Source organism: Sorex araneus, chromosome 4 (assembly GCF_027595985.1).
Source record: "Sorex araneus isolate mSorAra2 chromosome 4, mSorAra2.pri, whole genome shotgun sequence".
In the NCBI taxonomy this organism is placed as follows: Eukaryota; Metazoa; Chordata; class Mammalia; order Eulipotyphla; family Soricidae; genus Sorex; species Sorex araneus.
In genome coordinates, this window is record NC_073305.1 from 129,938,583 (window position 1) to 129,965,243 (window position 26,661).

Below are 26,661 nucleotides of genomic sequence, written 5' to 3' on the forward strand. Positions count from 1 at the left end.
AGTTCTTTGCGTGCCCCCACGGTTTTTATCTTGGAAACACAGCTTCCTACTAAAAAAACTCAAATTAAAAATTTACATACAATACATATGTGTGTATGTATATATATATGCATATATATGTTTATTATGTATGTGTTTATACATATAAACACATATATATGTGTTTGTGAAGAGAGAGAGAGAAAGATAGAGAGAGAGGGAGAGAGAGAGAGAGAGAGAGAGAGAGAGAGAGAGAGAGAGTTTGCTTCTAGTAAATACATAACCAGGAATGATAGTGAGATAGTACAGGAGTTAAAAAACTTGCTGTGCACACTCTGACCTTGGTTCAATCCCTGAAACTGCATATAGTCCCTGAGCAGGTGTGTAAACACACAAAAAAGGAAGGGGGCCCACACCTGGCACAGGGCAGCGGTACTCTATCTCTCCTGCCGCCCGCATTCGGTAGTCTCCAGCGTCTTCCCCCAACCCAGGGAGGTTGATGGCGATGATGAGGCAGGCAAAGGAAGGAACGGAGCCAGGCTGATTGGTCTCAGTTGCAGTTCATTCCATTCCCATCTCCATTCTCCTGATTCTCCTCCTGCTTCTTCCTCCCCCATGCTACTTCATTCTCCTTCTTCTCTGGATTTGGATCTCGATCTGGCTTCTCCAGATCTGGCACTGGGACTGGCCCCCAGCCTACTCTTATAGCCTAGTTAAATCCCCAAGAATGAGGGGTTGGGGCTTACACATAGGTGTGGTCACCATCAATAAGGGTAAAATTCTTTCCCTCAGGGGATGCTTCTTCTAGGACAGGTTCTCTTTCAGCAGGACACCTGCCCAAGAGGAGAATCTCATGGGTGTGTTTCTCCTCTCCTTGTCCAACTAACATATAAGGATTCATAATATTAATATTTTTGTATGACACAGCAAGAGATGCATTAAACTTATAGAATTGCTCTCCTGGGATCAGCTCGATCTCAGACTACAGTGCTCAGGCCAGATTAGTCTTTCCTATCCCTAGCAAGGTCCTAGTCTCATTGTTACTTTTGGATCATTACAGGATTTGTCCATGACCAAGCTCTTAACATATAGTTAAGCATTAGGCAGTTTGGCCAGGTCCACCCATCTTGATGCCAGGGTATCACATAACTCACTGTTTGCCCTTGGGTCCGTCCTGTCCCTAGTCGGGGACCCTGCCTTTGGGGTGCTAGGAACTAAGGGCAACTGAGGATTAAGTCTAGAAAGCAGATGCCCAGGAGTGAATGATATTCGAAGCCAATTAAATCCCATGTTACAAAAGCATATTAACAACTGCCTTTCTTTGTCCATACAAAAAGGACATTGCTTTAAGGTAAACTTATGTCAAAAGACATAAGGAGAGGAGAAAGGCAATATTAACTTACAATACAAGTTCAGTATCCTAGAAAGGTCTGACCTTACAAATTAACAGAGTCTGGTTAGGGGAAAAGCTGATTAACTTGTTGGGGAAGAGAGCATAGAGAAGTGGTTACAGGTAGACAAAGTAATGCAAGTGACTTGAGAGCACTTTGATGGGTGTGACCCGATATACCTAAGCTCCTTGTGGCAAGGGGAACAGAACATACCAATGTTGTCTAAAAATGTTTAGAGATTATTACCAGATAAACCTAAACTCTGTGGCAAGGGAGAAAGGACAAACCAATGATATCCTACAAGCAGTCATGATCTCCAGACACAGAATCTGGAGTAACCCTAAAGCACTGTCTGTTGTGGCCTAAAAACAAACAAACAAAAAACCAAACCAAACAAAAATTCCTTCAATATGAGCTGCATCCATGTGTATACTATGGATATGAGTATATCTGAATAGGTATAAATCAAGGACATCAGACATGAGGGGAAAAAATCGTATGATTTTGATTAAATTAAAACCCTCCCCAGATGTCTACCTCCATCCACTCAGAATTTCTTCCTTGCATATTAGACTTCCTTCCTTGCACTAAGGAATGGCCTTGCGATGTGATCAGAGTAGTTTCAATTTCCACTCTAATTAGTTACCTTTTCATCTGTGACAATCACAGAATTGTGTTTCTCAGTAGTGCCACAGATTAGAGGTTGCATTGGACAGATAAATCACATTTTATTGAAAGGTGGAGTAAATAATTAGGCAGGTCTAGGGAAGAGAGGGTCAGTAAGTGTTGTGAACTCGCAGAATTTTTTCACACCTTCTGTCAACAGAACCAGCACAGCTTGCATCAGATTTTCTAGAGATGCATTCACCTCCATATAAACAGTAAAGCAGACAGCATGAACAAAGACACTGTCCTCAGCCTTGTGGATTCACTCTGTACACATCAGTAAGGCGTCAGCAAAAGATCTGAGAAAAGGACTCACAATGATGCAGGTGAGGAGTAAGGAGCAGAAGGAGAGCACAGGCATTGCTTTTGGGAAATCATAAAATTGAACTGACCTCCTCTTATTAAAATAAAGAATGGAAAACAGGATGGGGCCACGGCAAAAAAACAATCTGGAAAATCAAATAGACAAACCAATCAAGACCTCTGGTTTTGATTTCTGTCTTGGAAGCATTAAAAACAAAAAGAATCACTGTAACACAGTAACAAAATCATGAAGGAGTAACTCTTGAGAATTACTTCTATACTATGCAGAGTAACTCATACTCTGAGCTGGCTTTTGGCAATGAACACTCTGCTTGATTAATGCTCCTGGAGACCAGTTAATATATAATTTACCCTCAATCCAAGCATAATTCCCATACCTGTACGTAGAAGACCCCAAGCACATGTAGGAAAAAACTTAGTCCCAAATTTATCATGTCTTGAATAAGGATAAAGGCATAAAGAACTAAGGATAGCAATTTACAGCTGAAAATAAATTTTTCTCTTTGTTTTCCTATTAAATGTGTTCTTTCTACCATTTAAGATCCTAATATTAAATCCCCATATTGATTTGTCCTGTCAATGACTGAAGGTCTACGGTGCTCACCCAGAGACATATGCATCAATACACCAAGCAAAGTGATTGGGAAAAATGTGCCAAAATAAAAACACTAATAGCAGTTGTACCACTCCAAAGAAATATCTACTATTCACTATCATTTATGGAGAAGGCTGGTATTAGAGAAGCTACGAATTTATTTTGCCATATAAACAAATTAAAGAAAAATGAAAACAAAGCACAGGATGGAGTAATAAATACTAAATTTCTAATTGCTTTCCTGTTGCCCATTTGTTTATAATGTGCTGAGTACATTGACAGGATAATAACTGAAGAGCATGACAAATGTTTGAAATGTACACGATGGCTTCAGATCCACTGCCAGCATAAAATAATCACTTCATGCGTCAGACAGTGTTTCCAGTTTTATTTGGCATCATAGATTTGCAATTATGAGCTTCTCTTCTGAGTTTGCCTTTTATTTTTATTAAGAAAAATACGGCCACTAAAAAATTTTGCATTAAGTAGGTATCATTTTACAAATCAGTTCTCCAACATGAGTGTTTATTCTGATAAGGCGAAACCTCTCTGACATGTTTTCTGCTTCAATGAACATATTTTTCCTGAAGCATAAGGCAGCTGCTGCATGCCATGTATATCTTGGAAATGTAAATCGGCCAGGAAGATCCAAAGAGAGACAAAACTGGATAGCAATATCTTCCACTAGGTTCATCTTCACACCACTTAAGCCAGGGCTGATTTTTCTGTGCCATACTTGGAGTCATGGAAAATTATTTATACTTAATGCAACATCTGTGGGGAGAGGAGTCCAGCTTGTTTACTATTTTTTTTTTTTTTGCCAAAACACCTCAAGTGCCATTCACAGTAGATAACAACTGTGGCAGCAGTCTTGAGATGCTCTGAGCTGTGTGCAATCTCAAGGGCAGTTCTTAAGGCATTTTCCTTCCCAGTCGGTCGTCACAAAAGTGTTTGGTTTCTGACATCAGAAAGGAATATTATTCTCTTTTCTCAACATATAGGAGGATGTTAAGGCTTACTTCTATTTTCTTTTCATCAGAATATAAAAGAAGAGCTATTATAAAAAATAATAAAATTATACTAGTCTTGGGCCAGAGAGACAGCACAGGCATTAAGATACCTTCCACACAGCCAAACCTATTTAATACCCAGCACCACATATGGTGAAAAGTCAGCCCCAAGTTTTACCAGGAGTGATCCTTGAGCACTTGAGAGCTAGTAGTAAGCCCTGAGTACATCTTGATATAGCCAAAATTCTCCTCCTACTCAACCCAAATTATAGTAATAAGCATCACAGGGTTATCAAACGTAAATTTTAACATTGTGAGACTTGTTGTTACTCTTTTGGGCATATTGAAATACAAAATGGGGTTAACTACATGAAAGTCAGCCACCTAAAGCCTGTATTATCTCTTGGTTCCTCTGAATGTTATATAGTTCTTTCTTTTTTTCACATTTGCTTCCATATGACTTTTGATTTAGATGCTTTTCCCTGGTGATTATCTCAGTTCCTTCTAACCCTGACTATCTGACTTATTACATAAACTATTATATGAGGAAAAATAATTAAATAAATAATTATTCAAACTTATCTTTGTGCAAATTAAATAAACATAATTTTGTAATATCTTTAATTTTTAAAATTTAATTTTGCATAAAATAGTTATATTTATCATGTCCCTTTTTCTAAGCATTCTTATCAACATTGTACAAATAGCCATATATGTAATATTCAAATAATCAAGAAGTTATAATCATTTTCTCAGTTTACCAAGAAAGACATTAAACTACGAGAAATATGTTCAAGTTTATTTACCTAATTATTGATACATATATATATATATAGGATTCCAAAGATCAGTTGGTCGCAATGTCTATACTATACTAAATTTATACTATACATATAAATATAAATATACATATACTATACTAAATTTATGCTATACATACATTTATAGTATACATTATACTAAATTTATTATACTAAATAAATTTATTTATTTATTATTTATTTATTTTATGTAAAAGCAAGATTTTTAGCTTTTTTATTTTAAAGAATTTACTTTATGTAAAAGCTAAATTTACATAATAAATGTAGAGTTTACCATATATATACTTTCATATATGAACATTTTTTGTACAGTGTATATTATTTTACAAATATATAATCCTAGATCACTAATAGTAAGGAATTAGACATGATTTTATATTACACTTTAATTGGTAGAATTGTCAAAAATGAAATTACAGTGATTATTGTTCTTTTGTAGCTAATCTGATACTTATTTTAAAGACAATTTGGGGATTGTCTATTTTTGATTTCATGATATTTTACTGGGCCAGTGTGTATGCAGCTGTGTGTAATATTTTTCATTCATATAGTTTTCTGTTCCAACTTTTGAAAATTCTGGGTGTATCTCTAGTTCTCTTCCCTCCATAATTTCTCTAGTTTGTAAACTATCCACTTCTATCATTCAATCTAATTAATTTATTATTTGCTATTGAACTAACATTTTCAGTTCTTTTGTTGATTTAATCTCATTAGCCAAAATTTTGATTGCTAATTCACACTGCTCATATTATATTACCTATATGGGTTTAATACCATAGCATGTTTATGAGAGTCCATACATATAATACTTATTCTAAATTCCACTTTTATACCTTAAATTGTAGCTTTCTATGCTTTAAGTTCAGTACTCAGTAGTCTATGATTTTTTTCATTGTATTGGATTTATTAGAGTATTTATTAGTTTTATTTGATATGTTTCCATTTGTATCCACTTTTATGTGCTGGACTGTTGCTGTACCTACAGGGTATAAAGTGACATTATTATAGAGCATGTTAAATTATCAAGACTTCTGCACCATCTCTGTGCAAAAGTTCTCAAATGTATTATTCAAATTTGTAGGTAGAAAATAGTCTTATCTCTGTCTGGTATGGTACATAGGTGTGAGATAAAAGGTTGGTTGTGGGCTTATTCACCTGTCTGCTCAGTTTTCTTGATCCTATAACCTCCTTGCTTTTATCCTGGATACTTAATTTCCACCAATACCAGTGACTCTTACTGCTGAGAAGTGCACAGTAGAGCTTAGCAACATCACTGTGGTTGTTAGCCCTTGATTTGTTTCTTTTACACAATTTTATCTGGTTTCACTTTTAGGAATATTTTAGATCTTGTATTTAACATAGCCTGGTATTGAACCAAGATGTTGTAAGTGTCTATTCTCCTAGAAATAAAAAATGTTAATATTACATTTGAAGTGTTATACTAAAAATATCTGTATAGTAACAGTTTGCTTCTTGCCATAATTTTGTGCCAAAAAACAATAAAGCTAGAAAATATGTTTGATAGTTTTCTTGCCTTTTACTTTGTACTTGGAGTATATAAAACTGAGGCTATACATGTTTTTCCTACTAAAAACAAAATGCTGCAATTCTTAACAGTTAGATTCTGTAGTTATCCTATTTTTAATGGGAACAGTGTTGCTCAAACTGAATAGTATTTTACGTACTTAAAACCCCACAAGTCATTTGTAATGTTTCTGGTTTCATCATCACCTAAATAAAAAATCATTAAGGCCACTGTGGCAACAACATTTCTGAAAATTAAAGGTCAATTTTTCATTAAATATTAATATTAAAACTCTTCTAGAAAAATATTTAAGCCCGGTGACAAAATTATCATAATAAATATACGAGGTACTTAATTTCGGTTATTTTGAATTTTTTTTTTTTGGTTTTTGAGTCACACCTGGGGATGCACGGGGGTACTCCTGGCTTTGCACTCAGGAATCACTCCTGGTGGTGTTCAGAGGACCATATGTGATTCTGGGAATCAAACCCGGGTTGGCCGCGTGCAAGGCAAATGCCCTACCCGCTGTGCTATAGCTCCAGCCCCGATATTTTGACTTTTTGAGGAATATTTTTGACAGCATAATTCATTACAAAAGAAAACACACATATGACAAATTTTTAAAAAGTTTAAAATGTAAATGTCATTGAAATAAATCTTATGTAGTAAATAGAATTAATAACATATAAAATATAAAGTTAAGTTAAAAATTCAAAGTTAAAATAGAAAAACAGAGTCTACTAAAATAAATATTTTTAAATAAAAAATAATAAGGTTGGCAAAAAACAGTTAAAGAGAAAAAACAGGTACTAACTTCACAATCATAAAGGTGTTTACAAGCTAAATTGAACTAAGATGAACTGGTCGCTAAGTTGTCAAAGTCAAAAATAACTTGTATAGGGCCAGCAAGTCCAAAGCTTAAGGCAGTTGCTTGCATACTGTCAGGTCAATGAAGATTCAATCTCCAGCACTGCATATGGTTCCCTGAGCAACTCCAAAAGTCAACTTTCAGGATAGAACCAAAATATAAGCTCCAGGCACTGCCATATGTGGCTGGAAAAAATGCAAATTTTAAAATGATAGAAATGTAAAGACATACTCTATCAAAATTATATAGAGTACTACATATACGCTATATAAGTTTATCTATGCTGGGGTTGCACTAGAGCTATGGCACAGAGGGTAGGGCGCTTGCCTTGCACTGGTCAACCCGGGTTCCATTCCTCCATCCCTCTTGGAGAGCCCAGCAAGTTACTGAGAGTATCCTGCCCCCATGACAGAGGCTGCCAAGCCACCTGTGGTGTATTCCATATGCCAAAAACAGTAACAAGTCTCACAATGGAGACGTTACTGGTGCCTGCTCAAGCAAATCGATGAACAACGGATGACAGTGCTTCAGTGCTATGCTGGCGTTGTTACTGATGTCTGGTGAACAATGCAGTGGGCTATTATCTGTCAAGTATGCCTTTCTCTGTACTTTGGAAACTGCAACTTGTATGTTACCTGCCATCTTGAACATGTACTAAAATGCCCTCCTGTTACCTATACTTTGAATTTTCCGTTTTTATATGATGTAAGAAACTAATGCCAGGGACGTAGCTCAGTCAGAAAGTGTATGCCTTAGATATGTGAATCCCTGAGTTTGATCAAGAGCGCATATAAAAAAAAAACTACATAATACATTTATATGTGCATATGTGCATATGTATAAATATTTATATATACACACATATATAATTAGTTTTGCTTTTGTGGTGATATATAGGTTATGCTCAGGGCTTACTCTTATTTCTGTGCTCAGGGGTCATTCCTGTAGGGCTTAGGGGACCATATATGGTGACTGGATTTGAAGCAGGCACATCTGCAGCAAAGAAAATATCTTATCATGTGTATTATGCCTCTGGATCCCTAAACATTTTATAAATAGCTCTAAATAAGAAGCTCTCAATTATGAATAATCTTATCAGAAATTCCATTTGAAATTTATATTGCATGTATTAACACAGCAGTAAATTTTACTTATCAATAAGTCAGGTTTAAGAATCAAGAATTGTCAAATAAGTGATATGTGTTATCTTGTTATTACTCAAGTCATTTGGAAATAATTTGAACAGATTTTAATTATTTTTGTTGTGATGCCACACAATGTGGTGCTCAGGAATTACTCCTAGTAACTATGCTGAGAGATTACTCTTAGCAGAACTCAGGAGATCATATGGGGTACTGGAAATTAAACCTGGGTCAGGTGGGTACAAATCATATACCTTAATCTTTGTACTATCTCAGAACATTATTCAAAATTTGATTCAAGTTAATTAAAAGGAAAAAGAAGACATGTTTTTACCTCCTATTTGAGTTGGGTCCTCTATTTTTACTTTAAAAATTTCCATTGCTCAGAAATCTTCATTTAATTTCCTGGACATATCAGTGTTATGAATAGATATCAAGTTCCCAAACTGAATATAAGCAGTTGAATCATTGTTATTCATATTTATTTGCATTTATTATTTTAAGTGCAACATCCCAGCAGAAAATCAGGTTATTTCACGCATCATTTCCAATCACCAAAAATTATTATGCATATTTGTATTCCATTTGATAAAGAAATAGAAATAACACATATTTTCTCTAAGGTTCATACTATTTTTTACAGATTTTGTTATAGAAATTAACTGGATGTGGTCCTTTCAATGTTCTATTTTCTTTATAAAAGTTCAAACACAAAATCACAAGATTTGTCACTATAAAGATTACTAACAGTATTAAATGTGACATAAAGGATATTACATCATTCTCCTTTTACCCTTTAAAGAGAACATACTGGTTTGAGCTAATTTTAGATTTCAGATGAAATGTAATCATATCATTTCACCCTCACCTAAGGAAGTAAAAAAATTAAACTTTATGTATTAGGCTACAACGTGAAATTATGTAATGATCTCTTTCTTCAATTCACTAGCATTATAAAAGTTACATCACTTCAGAGGTGATTGAATGTTCAAGACAAGATCTATGGGGAATTCAAATCTTCCTGACTGATTTTCTGATTGTTTTACCAGATAACTATAAATTTCCTATATAATATAGGAGAATTACATTAATTTGACATCTTTAAAGTGTGAAAGCAAAAAGAACTTAAAATATTTTATTTGACATCTTAACTAAGTTTTTAAAATTAAACATGCAATGTAATTTTAACCTTTGTTTACTAAATGTTTATTAAATATTTTGGTGGATTTGACATATTCCACTTATTTATGCAAAGGTGAAGAAAGAATTAAAAACTGAAAACTCCACGTTTATGTTAATTATTCTTATTAGAACTTCAAAGAATTATTAGGCCACTATAATGGAACATATGGAATACAACTAACATAATATTTACTTGAAGAAAGTGTCACCTACTAAAGAAAGATACCATTCCATCAAATTCAGAGTTAAGGACGGCATCCTAGACAAAATAATATACAAGTGAAAACCAGAAGCACCTTGACTTCTGCCAGTAGTACTTTATTTGTAGGATAGACAATTTCTATTGACTATGATTAAGCAAGGCAGTGTTTATTAAAAAATTATACAACTATTTTAAAGTACATCAAGGGGCTTGGAGTTTGTGCAAATCTAGAGCACACTTTTTGTTAAAACAAGGGACGGAGTTTAATTCCTGGCACCACACAACCCCTTAGGCACCACCATGTGTAGCCCTCAGTGTTCAAGCATTGCTGGGCTTTATGAGCACCAGATGACCTGGTCCAAGCACCAATATCATTAGTTCTTAACAATTGGGCTGAGTATCACTTCTGGCAACCCCTGAATTGCAAAACACTCAGAGAGCTTTTTTACACAAAAATTAAAGATATATAAAAACATAATATAGACTCTTTACAAAGAATGCATGAAGACATTGGGGACATAATCTTTTATTACTGGAGCATTACAAATCAAAACAACAATGAAATACCACCTCACAACTGTGAGTTTTTTTAACCTCAAAAGAGATCTAAAAGAGTGAGTGTTGGCAGGGATATGGAGAAAATGAGAGCTCCTTGTTGTTGGGAATGCAAACTGTGTTGTCAGTATAGAAACAACAAAAATATTTCTCAAAATAATAAAAACAGATATAAGATACAATTCCATTCTTAGGTCTCTAGCCAAAGGATGCAAAAACACTAATTCAAAAAGATATCTCCATACTTATATTAATTTAGGCACTATTTACAACAGTCAAGACCTGAAAATAATCTCCAAATCCAGTGACTATTGAGTTGCTAGAGAAATGTGGTATAACAATGGAATACTCTCAACTGGAAAAAATGTCAAATCACGCAGTTCACTAAAATTAGAAGTTAAGTGAAATAAGTCAGAAAGTTAGGAACAAACATCAGATGATTTCACAAATCAATGGAATATAAGAAGTCAAAATAAGAGACTAGAAAAAAATGAAAACTCGGAGCATTGGACTACAAATCCAATTACCAAATACAGGGGTGAGGGGAGAAAGTTAAAGATGAGACTAAAAGAATAATGGTACAATATTTGAGGTTCTTGAGCACATGGTTGTGGTGATGGTATGTGTGTGTGTAGTGGGTTGTTATTTTACATATCAAGGCCATAAACTTTAACACTGTTATAACTACCAAAAGTAGAATAAATATAAATAATTAATAAAAATACAGTTACACCTGAGTTTTAAGATTATAGAAATTCTTAGTTATAGAAGTATGTGCTATAAAATACTAGTTTTCCATTTAGCAGTGTAAATCTAAGTTATTTTTAATTGATCATTAAAAATATTTAAAGTGATATTTTAGAAAAAGTTGTAGAAGAGCCAGAGAGACACTTGTCTTGCATACAGCTGACCCAGTTTGTAACCCTGGCACATCATATGTTTCCCTGAGCCTTATCAGGAGATATCCCCTAGAGCAGAGCCAGGAGTAAGCCCTAAACACTGTTGATTATGGCCCCCACCCAAAAGAATAGAAAGAAAAATGTACAAATACACAATATAATACTACTCAGGTATAACAAAATAAAATTCTGTTTCTGGGTGGTTTTTTTTCAACAACATGAGTGGAACTGGAAGAAATAATACTAAATAATAAATCAGAAGGATATTATTCACATGTGGGATGTAGAAAATCAAAACAAGGACTGACAAAACCAAACAAAAACAAACCATTAAAATTGACTGCAAAACTAAATGACCAAAGAAAGGAGGGTATATCAATAAAGTGGGTGAGTTTATAATGAACTGTGTTGAAGAGAAACTGGTATTTTGCTGATACGTTCAGTATGATCTGCTTTAAAGAGAAGAGAAATTAGCAGCCAGCAATGAAGAATCCAGGCCGGTGGGCACCGCAAGCCAGAGAATGCTCCAGATCCCAGACCAGGCCAACAACTGGGGTGCCAGACGGAAAAGGTGGAGCCAACCCGCCTTCTCCAGATGGAGTCCCAGTGACACTGAGCTTCTACTAACAAGGCTCGGGTATGTGGGACTGGGACATTTTCTCCAAACCTTTCTCCAGACCTTTCCTAATATACAAAAAGCTTCTCAGGAATGGTTCTCCCACCCCTGAGTGGCCTTTATCCCAGAGAAACCAACCTCGGAACGCAGTGGCTGCTGGCAGATATACTCCTTGGCTGTGAACTAAGCTTCGGCCCTGTGCAACCTCTGGAGGGAAAGGGTTTTGTCCCTCAGCCTTTTCTCCCATGCAGCAGCATGGCGACCGCCACCTTTCAAAGCCAATAGGACAGAGAGGTAGGAGCTTGCAGTTATGGGACTGGCAGAACTGGCCCTGCTCCCTGCCCAAATGAGACCCCGAGTGGCCACTCACTAACAGCTCCTCTGCTCCTGAACAGCCATGATCCCAAAGGCACACAAACCAATCTAGAAATGCAGCGGCTGCTGTCAGAAATACCTCTGGACTTAATTACTAAAATACCAGAATCCCAAAACTGTGCAGCCGCTTTCACGAACATGCAACATCATATGCTCTTTGTTATTAGCAATAGAAAACATATGTTCTAATGATGCCATTTCGACAGGTCTTACTGTTGGGGGGAAAACTCCAAATAATAATAGTGAGTTTTCTGTCAAAAATTGAATGTAATTAGAGTAAAGAGAGAGTAAAGTGAAAATTATCTGTCACACAGGCGGGGGTGGGGGGAGTGCAAGGGGGATATGCTGGGTCTTGTTGGTGGAACATGTGCACTGATGAAGGGACGGATGTTTGATCATTGTATGACTGAGACTTGATCCTGAAAGCCCTGTAACTGTTCTCATGGTGATTCAGTTAAAAATAAATATTTTTTTAAAAAATGAGAAGACAAATTAGGCTCTGAAAACACATGATTATGTAGGCCAACATTATTTCAATAAGAATAAAATTAACAAATATAACAAAACAGAACTTTTTAAAAATGCAATATTTATAGAAAATGTAACTGGATATACCACTATATACTGTCATAAAAAACAGAATAGCAAACCTTCTTCCCATGGAGACACCAATCCCACAATAATACATGCACCATTTCATGAGAAAAGCAGAAAACAAGAGGCTCTGGCATTCTTAGAAAACATGGAACCAACCACTTTTAAGAATATGTACAGTACTAATTTGTTATAGCCTCCCCCCTCAGCTCAGTGTATCACAATCCAAAGAAAAATGCCCAGCTCATAGCTTCTCCCTTGGTAAGGAAGAGAAGTCTGAAACACAAGGCCAGTGGGCGGCTGCTGGAATCTATGTTGTCTGAATACAAGTATTTGGTTGGGACAAATGAGAATAAGCGGGAGAATTTGACTGAGTCTAAGCCACTATAATTGCTAGTTCTTATTAGATGTGGAATACAGAGAAGGAAATTCTAAATTTCCAGCTTCTCCATGAAGAAGTATTCTGATTCGTGGGTAAACAAACTATCCAAAGAATTACTTTCGTTTCACCCAATATGGAATGCTGACACAAGCTGGCATATTCCAGACTAATGGGAGCCATGTACTCTAGAATTTGAGGCAGCTGAGGTATCTACACAGACAAATCAAAAAAAGTCTGGACAAAGAAAAAGGAAATTGATAGTAAAGTGAGCAGGGTACTTGCCTTGCAAGTGGCTGATCCAGGTATGATCATTGGCCTCCTATATGATTCCCTAAGCTCTGTCAGGAGTGATCCATGAGCGCAGAGTGAGAACTAAGTCCTGAGAACCTCTGGGTGTGAATGTTGTCTGAATACAAGTATTTGTATAAGGCACCCCTCCGGAAAAAAAGAGGAAATCCTATAACATGGGGAAAAACCATGATTATTTAAATTAACTATGTTTATTTAAATAAACCATTAATAGGACAGATACTAATGATGCTACTCGTATGAGATATTTAATGCTACCAATCTAAAAAGCAAAATGTGGATCAGTGAATGCCAATGACTTTGGGGAGAGAGAAATGTAATGCTGAGGACTTTGGTGAGAGAAATATCATCATCATCATCATCATCATCATCATCATCATCATCATCATCATCATCATCCCGTTGATCGTCGAATTTCTCGAGCGGTCTCAGGAACGTCTCCATTCATCCAAGCCCTGAGATTTTAGAAGCCTCTGTCTACTCATCCTTCCGACGATGCCGAAATATAATGATGATATTTAATGGGTATAGACTTTATCACTCAAAGTGAAAATTTTCTGGAGATCTGCTGTGTAGCAAATTCAACATTAATGTACTGTGCATTTAGAAATGTTAAGTGTAGGACTGGATAGATAGTACAGGGGATATGGGATCTATCTTGCATACAGCCAAACCTAGTTCAATTCTTAGCACTGCTTATGGTTCTCTGGGTATTGCAAGGAGTGATCCCTAAGCATAGAGCCCAGAGTAATCCCAGAACACTGTTGGGATGCAGCCCTTTTCCTAATATTAAGATTATATCATCTGTTTTTATCAAATAAGTTAATTTAAAATTTAATTATTGGAACACACTATGTTGTGGATTAACCCCAAGTCTTTATACATTTAAAGCATATGTTCTACAATTGAGCTATATTTGTGGCCCTAAAAGCATTTTTGTTTTAATTTACAAGTTTTTCCTTGGGTTTTATGCTAGATTACCGTAGAGGAATATAAATCTCCTCAAGAAGTTTTGAAAATACTAAGAGAAGTGGAAATAAATATTCACAAGGCAGATATATGGGTGTGAAATAGGCTCCTTGGGGGAGTATATTTCTTAAAATGAAGCATCTGAATAAATATTCAATTTTATTCATCAAACTTCAAACTTAACATTAGAAAAGTTACATTCTCTTTCTAAAATTAACTTTGTCTAGACAGATTATTCAGAATCTAAAATCCCTGTGTAGCTAGAGCCTTTAGTTTACTCATTTTATAGCCAAACTTTACTTCACATTTTCTATTATGCCAAGATCTTTATAGCATATCATTAACTTTAACATACGCCTAAGCTTTCCTCTTCAGATAAAATGAAAGTTAAGAAATAACAAACCACAAATATGAATGTTATGTGAGCTTGTATTTTAAGCCTTTCTCTTGCACAACTTGAGAATACTTTGTAACAGAGAATTTTTGAATTCATATAATTTTAATTCATATAACATGTAGCACTGTAGCACTATAGCACTGTTGTCCTGTCCCGTTGTTCATTGATCTTGCTCAAGCAGGCACCAGTAACGTCTCCATTGTGAGACTTGTTACTGTTTTTGGCATATCGAATAACCATTGGCAGCTTGCCAGGCTCTGCTGTGCTGGTGGGATACTCTCAGTAGCTTGCAGGTTTCTCTGAGAGGGATGGAGGAATCAAACCTGCGTCAGCCATGTGCAGGGTAAACGCCCTATCCGCTGTGCTATAAGTTTTGGATGTAATACTATTTTTTTTCAACAGTGAGATTCAACAGATATAGTAAATTAAATAATGAAACAATGATATCAGATAAAAGAAGCATATCTAAACTTTTTCTCAGAAAGAAGTCTAGAGAAGTAGAGAAACCAACCCACATTTCACTGGGGTTGTCTAACTTCCAGAACACAGAAATATGACAACTAGGTCATTCTGATAACCTTCAGTAATAGCAATGAAGAACTTGATTCTAGAAAATTATCTTTTCCTGAACTGCTTTGGAATATTTGTCTTTCCCTTTTGTGCTTTCTCCTTTATAAAAGTATTGGTTTGTTTCTCCCATAAGTTAAGTCTCGTGAAAGAAAGGGTCTGAAAATTCAGTGTGTTCCCATCCTTCCCATTGGGATGTGCCTTAAAGGGTCACCATGTACTGTTCCATATACAAGTAACATGAAGTGCCAATCTCTACATTGAAAATAAGGACTCATAACTGCATAATTACTTATGTGAAAGAAATCTTCAAAGAGATATTTGGGTGGAAATTAAAATAAATGCCATGGCTTGAAATAGTGCCAGGTATTTTGCCCAGTATACACTGCAGTAATGCCCAATTAGGAAATAATAATTTAGTTAAAAGAAAAAGGAGTTGGCAGCCAGAAGAGTCAATAAATGAGCAAACTGCCTTGAAGGAATTTAACAGTAGAATCAATGGCTGAGAGTTTGAAGATAAAAAAAGCATAGGTTAACTGAATAGGTAAGGGAAGTAAGGAGGAGTAAAGAAATAATCAGAAAAAGTTGAGAGGGCTAATTGTCTTTACTCTGCAAAACTGAACTCATTTCTTATAGACTTTAACAACATTCAGTGCATAAATTTCCAAAACACCTGATTCTAAATTTGTGCAGCCATACCTATAGTCATGCAAACATGACAATGTTATTTTAGCATCTGCTATTCTTGAGATTTCTTTGAATCTCATTAGAATTTCTAGAGTATTCTCTCAACTTTTAGCAAAGTTTATTTGTTTTTGACACTGAAATAAAGAGACCCAAATTTTAACAAGCAAACTTAGAAAGGTGCTGTCAAAGAGGGCAAGCTGGAGGGGCTGCGAGGACGGAGGGAACCTGGGAACACTGGTAGAGAGAAGTTGACTCTGGTGATGGGATCCATACTAAAATATCATATGTAAGAGTACCGTTTCTGAATTTACATGTATATATACATATATGAGACAATATTTTAAATGTAGGCTGTATGAAAGAAGAAAAGCACCTACCAAGGAGGCAGGCTGGGGTGGTGGGGTGGAAGTGAAACTGGGCACATTGGAGGTGGAAAATGTACACAGGACACGTGTTGAAACATTGTATGACTGAATCCCAATCATGAAAACAACTTTGTAACTGTGTATCTTGAGGTTATTTAATAATTGTTTTTAATGTAGGCTGTACATCTCTTCTTAAAGAAATACTGACTGAATATGGGAGAATTCTCCCATACTGTCTTCTAATACTAGCTTTGTTGTGAATAAAAACAAAGATATAGTCATCAGAAGCAAAATGGTAGCAATAAGAGATGGAAAGGGAGGCCTAGAAAAATACTAAAGTGGGGATGGTGTTTGCCTTTGCACACAGCTGAGCTGGATTTGATCGCTGGGACAATGTCTGGCAATTCAACCCCGCTAGGAGGGATCCCTGAATGTAGAGCCAAGAGTTAGCCCTGAGAACCTCTGGCTGTGGCTCAAAAATATGGAAAGTGAGAGGCAAAGCAGATGAACCTAAATCTTTGAAATAAACTTTAGAAAGAGTAAAACTCAATAAAAATTTTACAGATATATTTCACATCTTAAATGCTTCATCCTCATATAATCAAGGAGAAAATATGAATCTAAAATTTAGATAATTCTTTTTGGAGTTTATATATATGCATATATATACATGTATATGTATATTATGGCTATTTTGGTAATCTAATTACAAATAACTCAAGTATAAATATGTGTATTGTAAAAATTCTTCTGAACACAGATTTTGCAGATGACTACAGTGAAACCAAACAGTTTAATAATTATTTCAGATTGAATAACTACTTCATAGATTAGTTATCACTTCTATTTCTATTAAATCAAAATGTGCTTTATAATGCTGGAACACACACAGATCTTAAAACCTAATTAAGCTTCTTCCATAAAGATGGCAGTACATCCTATGTCTCCTTCCATTTATGAAAACAGTTTTTTTAAATTTTTTTTTGTTAGTGAATCACCGTGAGGGTACAGTTACATATTTACATATTTTCATGCTTGTGTTTCAGTCATACAATGCTCGAGTACCCATCCCCCCAACAGTGCCCATTCTCTACCACCGATGATCCCAGTATCTCTCCAACCCCCCCATTACATCCACCCCCCAACTCCACCCCACCTCTGTGGCAGGGCATTCCCTTTTGTTCTCACTCCTCTGCAGGTCCTCCAACCACACTTTACTTGGTGGTCCCTTCTCTATCTGAGCTGCCTTTGCCCCCATTATTTGAGGCCGGCCTCCAAGCCGTGGAGCAAAACTCCTGGTACTTATTTTATGAATACGGTTTTATCTTTTAAAATCATAGCCAGCCATCTTAGAAAATAGACCTAAACTGATGATCTTCACTTCCTCCACTTTCTTAATATTCCTCATTTGGGTTCCAAATACAAATTCACTCACTGTTCTGCTGTATGTAAAATGACTCACAGAAAAGACTCTTAGGGATGAAATCTATTGAGATCCTCCATTTCCTACTGAAAATCATAACGGCTGCTTGCATTTTTCACTATGCACTACTTCAGAAATTCTGTTCTTTTTATTTCTAGGACAACCCACTCTACCATTTTATTGCTCTTCCGTTTTTACCATTTTTCATTCTTATCCTTAATTCATATGTAATCAGTCACATTTGATTCTACACCATGAACATTACTGTACAGATTGTTTTATGTGCTGAAATCCTGGTTCAGGCCATCACAGTTTAGTCAAAGGTTACTGACAGACTACTAATCCAGACTCCTGTACTCAGAGCCTATGCTCCCTCCAATCTATACCCTGAATCAACTCACAAATATTAGAATAAAAGTAAAAGTATGATTTCATTACTCTCTATTTCATGATACTTGCTATCCATTATCCTGTGGGTAGCGCCCAAACTATGATGTAAATTATTGTGCTTATCTAAATGAAATTCCTTACTACTTCAAAAATTGTTTCTTATCTCTACCTCCATAATCCTATGTCTATGTTCTGCCTCTGCAAGAACAAACTATTTCCTCAGCTTATAGCAGAATTTCCCCTCTTGCTTATAAGAGAGATTCCCTAAGTAGGTATTCTGATCTGTACTATAGTTGCCTCTTTTCTAGCCTTATATTTAATACTGTTTTCTCTTGAATGTACCCCTGTGTACCACCACAAATACTTAAAGATTAGAACATTATATCACTAGTCCCAGGTACTCCAGGGATAAATCTAAAATTGATTAACTGTAGCACAGTTGTCACTTCCATGTATTTTATTTTAGTCATATGAATATGATTTTAAGTTCCCAAAGTGAAATCCATATTTTTCTGTCATATACCATATGTCAGTATTTGCGTATTTGGGTAAATAATTGTAATTTATGTAAGGTGTAAATGAATTAGTAAATGAATGAAATATTTCAAGGGACAGACTCCAGCAAGAAGACTCTCTCATTGGACAGAGTCTGGTGAAGCAATTATATCAGTTGCTACTTGAGATAGTTGAATTTGATCCTGTCATACATTTAAAAACACACTAGTTATATTAAAAAGAATGAAAACGGGTGGTATAATGTGTCTAATTATGTACAGAGTTACTAGAAGGAAGTGATAGCTCTAGATGTTGTTCACATTTAAACTTATTAAAAGAAGGCAATACAAATGATAGGTTCCTTGGTTAGTCTATTAAATAAATTATTACTCAGGATTTCACATAGGTGTTAATTTTTCTAGGAATCTCTATTTACATGCCACCCATAATTTCAAAAAATAACTCTTCAATGCACTTTTGTCTGTTTATATATAACAAGCTGTGTAAGTACACAGTTTTAGCCTGCTCAGTGCCTAATATGGTTTCTGGATAATAGTAAATGCTAAATGAATCTTATACTGAACATTAAATGAAAATAGATATGATCATATGAATGAATAAAAAGCTTCCTAGAACAAATAAGATGAAATATTTAAATTTCTCTCTTTTATTAATATCACACCCAGGTAGATCAGTGCTTACTCCTTGATATACTCTCAGGGATCAGTTCTGTTGGTGCTGGGGGACTATATAAGGTTCCAGGGATCAAACCAGGCTGGGTTACATGCTAGGCAAGTGCCACAGCCAATGCAGCATCTCTCTGACCCCCTAACAATTTTTTAAAATACATTACAGATAACTATTTTACTGGTTTCTTAAAAAACTTATTTCCAAATAGTAGATAAATCTTAATATTTATATCAAAACTTAATTCTTGAATGCAACCAACTCTTTAGTTTTCAGCACAGTGCTCCGCATAGAATAGAGTGTGCAACATACTTATTGAGTTAAATTAATTAAACAATTGAAGTTCATTATGTTTGATTTAGATAGATTACCTACATATGAAATTACTGAAGACTAAGTCACAAAATTACCATATTTCCATATCCCATGAACTGAACCAAGTTCAAAATAATTAAGAAAAATTAACAGCATTACTTGTGCTAGAATCTAAACCATGTAAATCTTATTTTTGACATAACTATAATCTGAAGGAATTTTTCTTCTCTCTAAAAACAGTTCTTAATGAATTTCTTCAAGTACATCAAGTCTGTTATTCCTTAAAATTGTGAATCTAAATGAGACTCAATAAAAGTTCTTCAAAATCAACTTGAAATAATAATTGTCTTTTGAATCTTTGATTATACATGAACAAACTAGTAGAGTCGCTATCTCTGACTAACAACTAAAAATGTACATGGTTTGCAATTTAAACATATATGTTGACAGATGGTAAGATCATTTGTAAAATTCGGGGACCCTCCCATAATGTAAAATAACTGAACTGTCTATAAAATTTATTTTCTTTTTCACCCTGTAGCAGATAAGTACATGAGAAACAGATGTCTGTTTTTCCAGATTAAAGTGAAACATTACTTTTAAAATTATTTCTGAAGACTTTCTGAAATACATGTTTGTGAAAAAATATTCTTAGTATATATTATTAGATACACTTATTCTTTAATATAAATACTTGCATAGAAATAGTCCTGCCTATTGAATATTTGTAAACTGGATCTATTTTCTATAAAATAAATACCATGAGTAAAGATACATATTCACATACAACAGTGTTTACAACTAGGAAACTTTTAAAATACAAATGACGATGTTACTAAAAAGGCAAGTCCCTCTATTATTCATCCTCTAATAGATTACTGCATACTGATCAATAGTATGTTATTTTGATAATATGAGAACTTGCTTCAGTGCCACTCCCATTCTTGAAATATATTTTCCCTCCTATAATCCCTCCTTTATCACAGGTTCACAGAAAGATAGGAAATTATATTTAATAAAGTTATCTCTACTTAAGTTAGCGAGGCAGACATTCCTGGAAATGATTAAGTTCATGGAAATGTTCATGTTCCTCCCACCTGATGGTGCTTAGGGCAGCCAGTGCTCTTCTGGATGTGCTCAAGGGGTCATGTGACTTTGGAGTCAAACCTATGGTCTTGCACATGCAATGAATGCATATTTTTTTTTATAATTTATTTATTTTTAATTAGAGAATCACCGTGAGGGTACAGTTACAGATTTATACACTTTTGTGCTTATACTTCCCTCATACAAAGTTCGGGAACCCATCCCTTCACCAGTGCCCATTCTCCACCACCCGTAAACCCGGCGTCCCTCCCACCCTCCCCACTCCCATCTCCCCCCCCACCCCACCCTGCCACTGTGGCAGGGCATTCCCTTCTGTTCTCTCTCTCTAATTAGCTGTTGTGGTTTGCAATAAAGGTGTTGAGTGGCCACTGTGCTCAGTCTCTAGCCCTCATTCAGCCCGCAACTCCCTTCCCCCACATGGCCTTCAACTGCAATGTAGTTGGTGATCGCTTCTCTGAGTTGCCCTTTCCCCGGAACGTGAGGCCAGCTGCGAAGCCATGGGGTCAACCTCCTGGTACTTATTTCTACGGTTCTTGGGTATTAGTCTCCCACTCTGATATTCTATATACCATAGATGAGTGCAGTCTTTCTATGTCTGTCTCTCTCTTTCTGACTCATTTCACTCAGCATGAAACTTTTCATGCCCATCCACTTAACTACAAAATTCTTGACTTCCTTTTTTCTAACAGCTGCATAGTATTCCATTGTATAGATGTACCAAAGTTTCCTCAACCAGTCATCCGTTTTGGGGCATTCGGGTTTTTTCCAGATTCTGGCTATTGTAAACAGTGCTGCGATGAACATACATGTGCAGATGTTGTTTCGATTGTACTTTTTTGATTCTCTGGGATATATTCCCAGCAGTGGTATTTCTGGGTCAAATGGGAGCTCAACCTCTAGTTTTCTGAGAATCGTCCATACTGTTTTCCAAAAGGGCTGAACTAGCCGGCATTCCCACCAGCAGTGTAGAAGGGTCCCTTTCTCCCCACATCCTCTCCAACAGCGGTTGCTTTTGTTCTTTTGGATGTGTGCCAGTCTCTGTGGTGTGAGGTGGTATCTCATGGTTGTTTTGATCTGCATCTCTCTGATGATTAGTGATGCAGAGCACTTTTTCATGTGCCTTTTGGCCATTCGTATTTCTTCCTTGGTAAAGTTTCTGTTCATTTCTTCGCCCCATTTTTTGATGGGGTTGGATGTTTTCTTCTTGTAGAGTTCAACCAGTGCTTTATATACCATTGATATCAACCCCTTATCTGATGGGTATTGTGTAAATATCCTGCAATGAATGCATATTATCATGAGCCACACTGCAATACAAAGAGATAGTGAGAAGTACCTGCTTTTTCTGAGATAAAACAAAGATAGGTGCCTACATATTCTTTTGAGTCAGTAAGTCTACTTAGCTGATCCATCTCTTCTCAGCCTTTCCATGGTTTTTAGATCTCCAGGTCCCCCAGGGCAATGCCACTTTTTATGGAACTCAGAACAAGGCTCTAGTCTTCCAACTTTACTTCTTTTAGCAAAACACTTTCAATGATCATATTTGAAAGGAAAAGTTGGTGTCTGACATTGCAACTCCTTCTGCTTTGTCCTTTGAAAACTGGACTATTTCCTGTCTGTTGAATCCCCTTTAGTTCTCAAAACACAGTACAGAAATATGTGGATTTTTTTCTACTCTCCTATGTGGTAATGATTTGTTAAAAGTGGCCATGAGTGTTTTCTGTAGTTTTGCTATTTACTGCTATTCCTCTATAGCTAAGAAATAGTAGCTCTAGTGCCCCCAGCATGTCACATGGTGGCAAATCTAACTTAATAAGGGAGAAAGTTATTGACCTGAAAAAAGACAATTTTATTTGGAGGTTTTTTCACTTAAAAATATGTGGGGTAAATGCCTCTGTCTATAAATTTTTTAACATCATAATTTTGTCAAAAAATGTGTAAATATGGCCTAATTTCCAAAACACACATGTGCAATAAAATAACAAGATTAGGCAAAGTATTATGAACATTTACTTTTATTTCTATCAATGCCTTTTAAATATGTCAAGTTCACAGGAGGTGTTATTTTAATAAAACACCATGGAACTTTATAATTATTTTATTGAGATAATTGATCTTATGGAACTATAAATGCATTAGGATAGATCTGAAAGCCCTGACTCATCCAAAACTTGTTCCTATTCAAAAAGTTAGCTAAACGATGATTATGTTCCAATGAAGTCAAATTCCTCTATTTAACATATTACTGCCTATTGACAACTGTATATTACTTGCTGTTAAATAGAGGAATATTTTATTATAGTTATATTCCTCTATTTAGCATACAACTAATATAATATTAGTTGAATATAAAATAGCATATTCCTCTGTTATACATATTAATGCCTATTAGCAAATAGTTTATAGGACATGGATCTATTTCTGTAACTCCTCTCTGAATCTTCCAATAACCAAGTTTCAAGTTAAGTTTCTCCAAATTCTCTGATTAGCTAAACTGTTACCTGTAACCCATGAGTCTGTATATAATTAAATATCTAGTTGTTTCTCCTTTGAAAAAGAAGAACCAGGTGTAATGCTCAAAGTTCATTCTGGTGGAATTTCTCTTCAACATTGTCCTTATCTGCAATCCCAGAGAAACTTTAGTATCCCATCCATCCACTTTGGGGTTGTGTCTACATAGTGTGAAAATTGCAAATAAGACTCAAGCCTTCTCTTTTTTATCAATTCATCATAGGGTCTCCTTCACAAGAACTGGGCACAAGATACTCAGTAGCAAGTTTGTATATAATTTTTAAAAAGGAGTAGATATTTTCAGAATTAGTCCAGGTATTCTAAATTGTGTTTCTCTTCACCTGCAGAAAAATCTCAAAAGTTCTATATAATCCCTAACTGCACCGCAATATTAATTAGCATTGATTAGGCTAAATAACGGATTCTAAGTACAGAGCAGCTTGCAAAGCAGCTGGAGCTATTGCAGAACCTGTTCTTTTTCTGGTATACCCTTTCCTGCTCCTTCAATAACAGACAACTTTCCATATCCCCAAGAAAATGGGCCAGAGAAATAATCCATAATGAAGAATCTAATATGTTGCCTCTAAAATCTAAAGAAGCCACTAGACATAGTGTATTTTTTGTTTCTCCATGTAAGGGGTGGCAGATGCAACAACTTATTTTTACCTCAGAAAGGGTAATATGACCCATATCATTGAAATCTAAGAAATTTCAGTGTGGTAGAAGGTCCTTGATTTTTTTTTCATTTCCTTATTTTGGTTTGGGACTACAGCCAGAGGTGTTCATGGCATACTCCCAGCTGTGCACTCAGGGATCACCATATGTTAAGGGATCTAAGTGCTCTCCTATGGACTGATAATCGACAGGTAGACCTTAGAAAATGATACCATGGAATAAAACCAAAAAAAAATAACACTCAGAAGTTTGTGTGCTAGGAATAGCTTCTCTACCTTCCCAAAAAGATATATAAGCAGACGCTCTAAGTGTGTGTGTGGGGGGGGGGGGGATGCAGAATGTAATATTCTGGAAAGAGTAAGAGGAACTTTGCCATTGCCATTTCCCCTCTCCTCCCATGCAAGACAGCATAGGACAGCATTTTTCAGAAGTTTCCAGATGCATTTTCCATAACTTCTGTCTCAGAGAAAGAGCAGTGAGTAACTGTTCCATTATCCAGTTCTGAGGGATGCTGCTGGGGAGACCTATTTCTCTGCCACTACATTTGGTATATTCAAGTGGATAATCCAGGCAGAGGAGAGGTAAATTATAAGCAAAGAGGCATATAAGAATATCAAGTGGCAATGAAGGGACATGGATCTGCCAGAGATTTCTTTCTAACCAGAGCAGGAATTTACGGAGGAGCTACCAAAATGGATATCTCCACCAGAGGCACAGTTTTCCCCGCTCTCACCCTCCAATGTCCCTAATGTTGACTCCATATGTTTCCCTTGCTCTGCTTGCTCCTTGAGCACGCTTCTGGAGGTTGTGCTGAGTGCTGAGGGTAAACCTAATAAAAAGGGAGTCTCTTCGAAAACAAACCAGGGTCTATAGGTTGGATTAAACCATAAGATTTAGAGCTATAGTGCCATGAAATAAAGATTTATAGCACTACTAGAGCTACAATGCCACAGAAGAGAGACTTCCGGCATCCATTCTGATGAGTTAGAGAACCAGAGGAAACAAACAAGTTTAAAAATTTTGCCACAAGATAGAGCAGAAAGTGTGGAGCAGGTGTTTTCATACAAGGTTGGTAAAGTACTATATGTAAGTCAGACAAAACAAAACAAAAAAACTCCCACAAGAAGGAAAGTAAGTATAGGAGGAGGGGTTTCTGCTGATTCATATGCACAAGCAGAACACAAAAACTTTAAGAAAAATAAAGATCTAAAAACAAAAATCACAAAAATATACCAATAATTCTCTAGAAACAGAATATAAAGGCATAGAACCTTGCAATATAAGCGATGAAGAATTCTATAAAGCTATTTTGAGAAAATTCAGTTAGCTGTATAAAATGATAGAAATGCTGTTCAATGAAATAAGGACAATAGTTAAATCATGAACAAAGTTAGAAATTTAACCAAAATATAAATCATACAAAGAACAAAACACATACAACAGTTGAAAAATAAATAAATGAAAAGTACGATGAAGAACATCTACATAAAAATCAATCAAATAAAGGAAAGACTCATCAATCTCAAGGATAGACTGAAATAGCCCTATGTGAAATTTCATATAGACTGAAATGATATAAATACAAAGTTGCTAGAAAAATTATTAAGATGCTATGATAAAGCATTATATATCCATAATTAGTCTAAGTATAAATAGAATGGGTTCACCAACAAAAATGCACAGAGTAGTTGGAAATAGAATAAAATTAGATCCAATTAATTAGATATTGCTTACTGAAGCACACTTTGCTTTAAGGATGAGTTAATTTCTCAACATAAGAAATTACAAAAAATGACTTCACATAAATAAGCAATAACCAAACGAATCTACATCAGACTAAAAAAATAGAAAATAATCAAAAGAGAAAAGACTTATAAACCAATAATTGGGTAAGAGAAAAGAAAAGAATAAACTAGAAACAAATTGAGTAAGATATTTTAAAAATGGATAAATTATTTATTCAAACTTTAATGATTTATTCAAAAATAAATAGAATATCTGACCATAAAAATAATGAACAAAGGGATCAAATCAGTATTCATAACCTTTCCAACACAAAAATTCCAGAACCAAATGATATTGTACTCAACATTCAGAAAAGAATAAAAAATGATCTTATATTCTTCCAAAACACTTAAAAATAGGATCTATTTCCAAATTCAATTAACAAAGCCAGCTTTACTCTGACACAATACTAGAGAATTGGATTGCAACGAATTCATAGAGCAATATTACTGATGAATATAGATGCAAATATTCTCAACAAAATATTGGCAAACCAAATTCAATAGCACATTAAGGTGTTTAGATAAAAATTTGGTCGGGATGAGAGATGTGTGCTGAAAGTAGATAAAAGACCAAACATGATAACCTTTCAGTATCTGTATTGTAAACCATAATGCCCAAAAGTATATAGAGAGAGTATGGGAGAAATTGTCTGCCATGGAGGCAGGGGGAGGGTGGAAAAGCGAGGGTATATTTGGGAGATTGGTGGTGGGGAATGTGCACTGGTGGAGGGATGGGTGTTTGATCATTATGATTGTAACTCAAAATGAAAGCTTGTAACTGTACCTCACGTTGATTCAATAAAAACACAAAAGCATACAGCATGACAAAAGATATTACCTGAATTTATTCC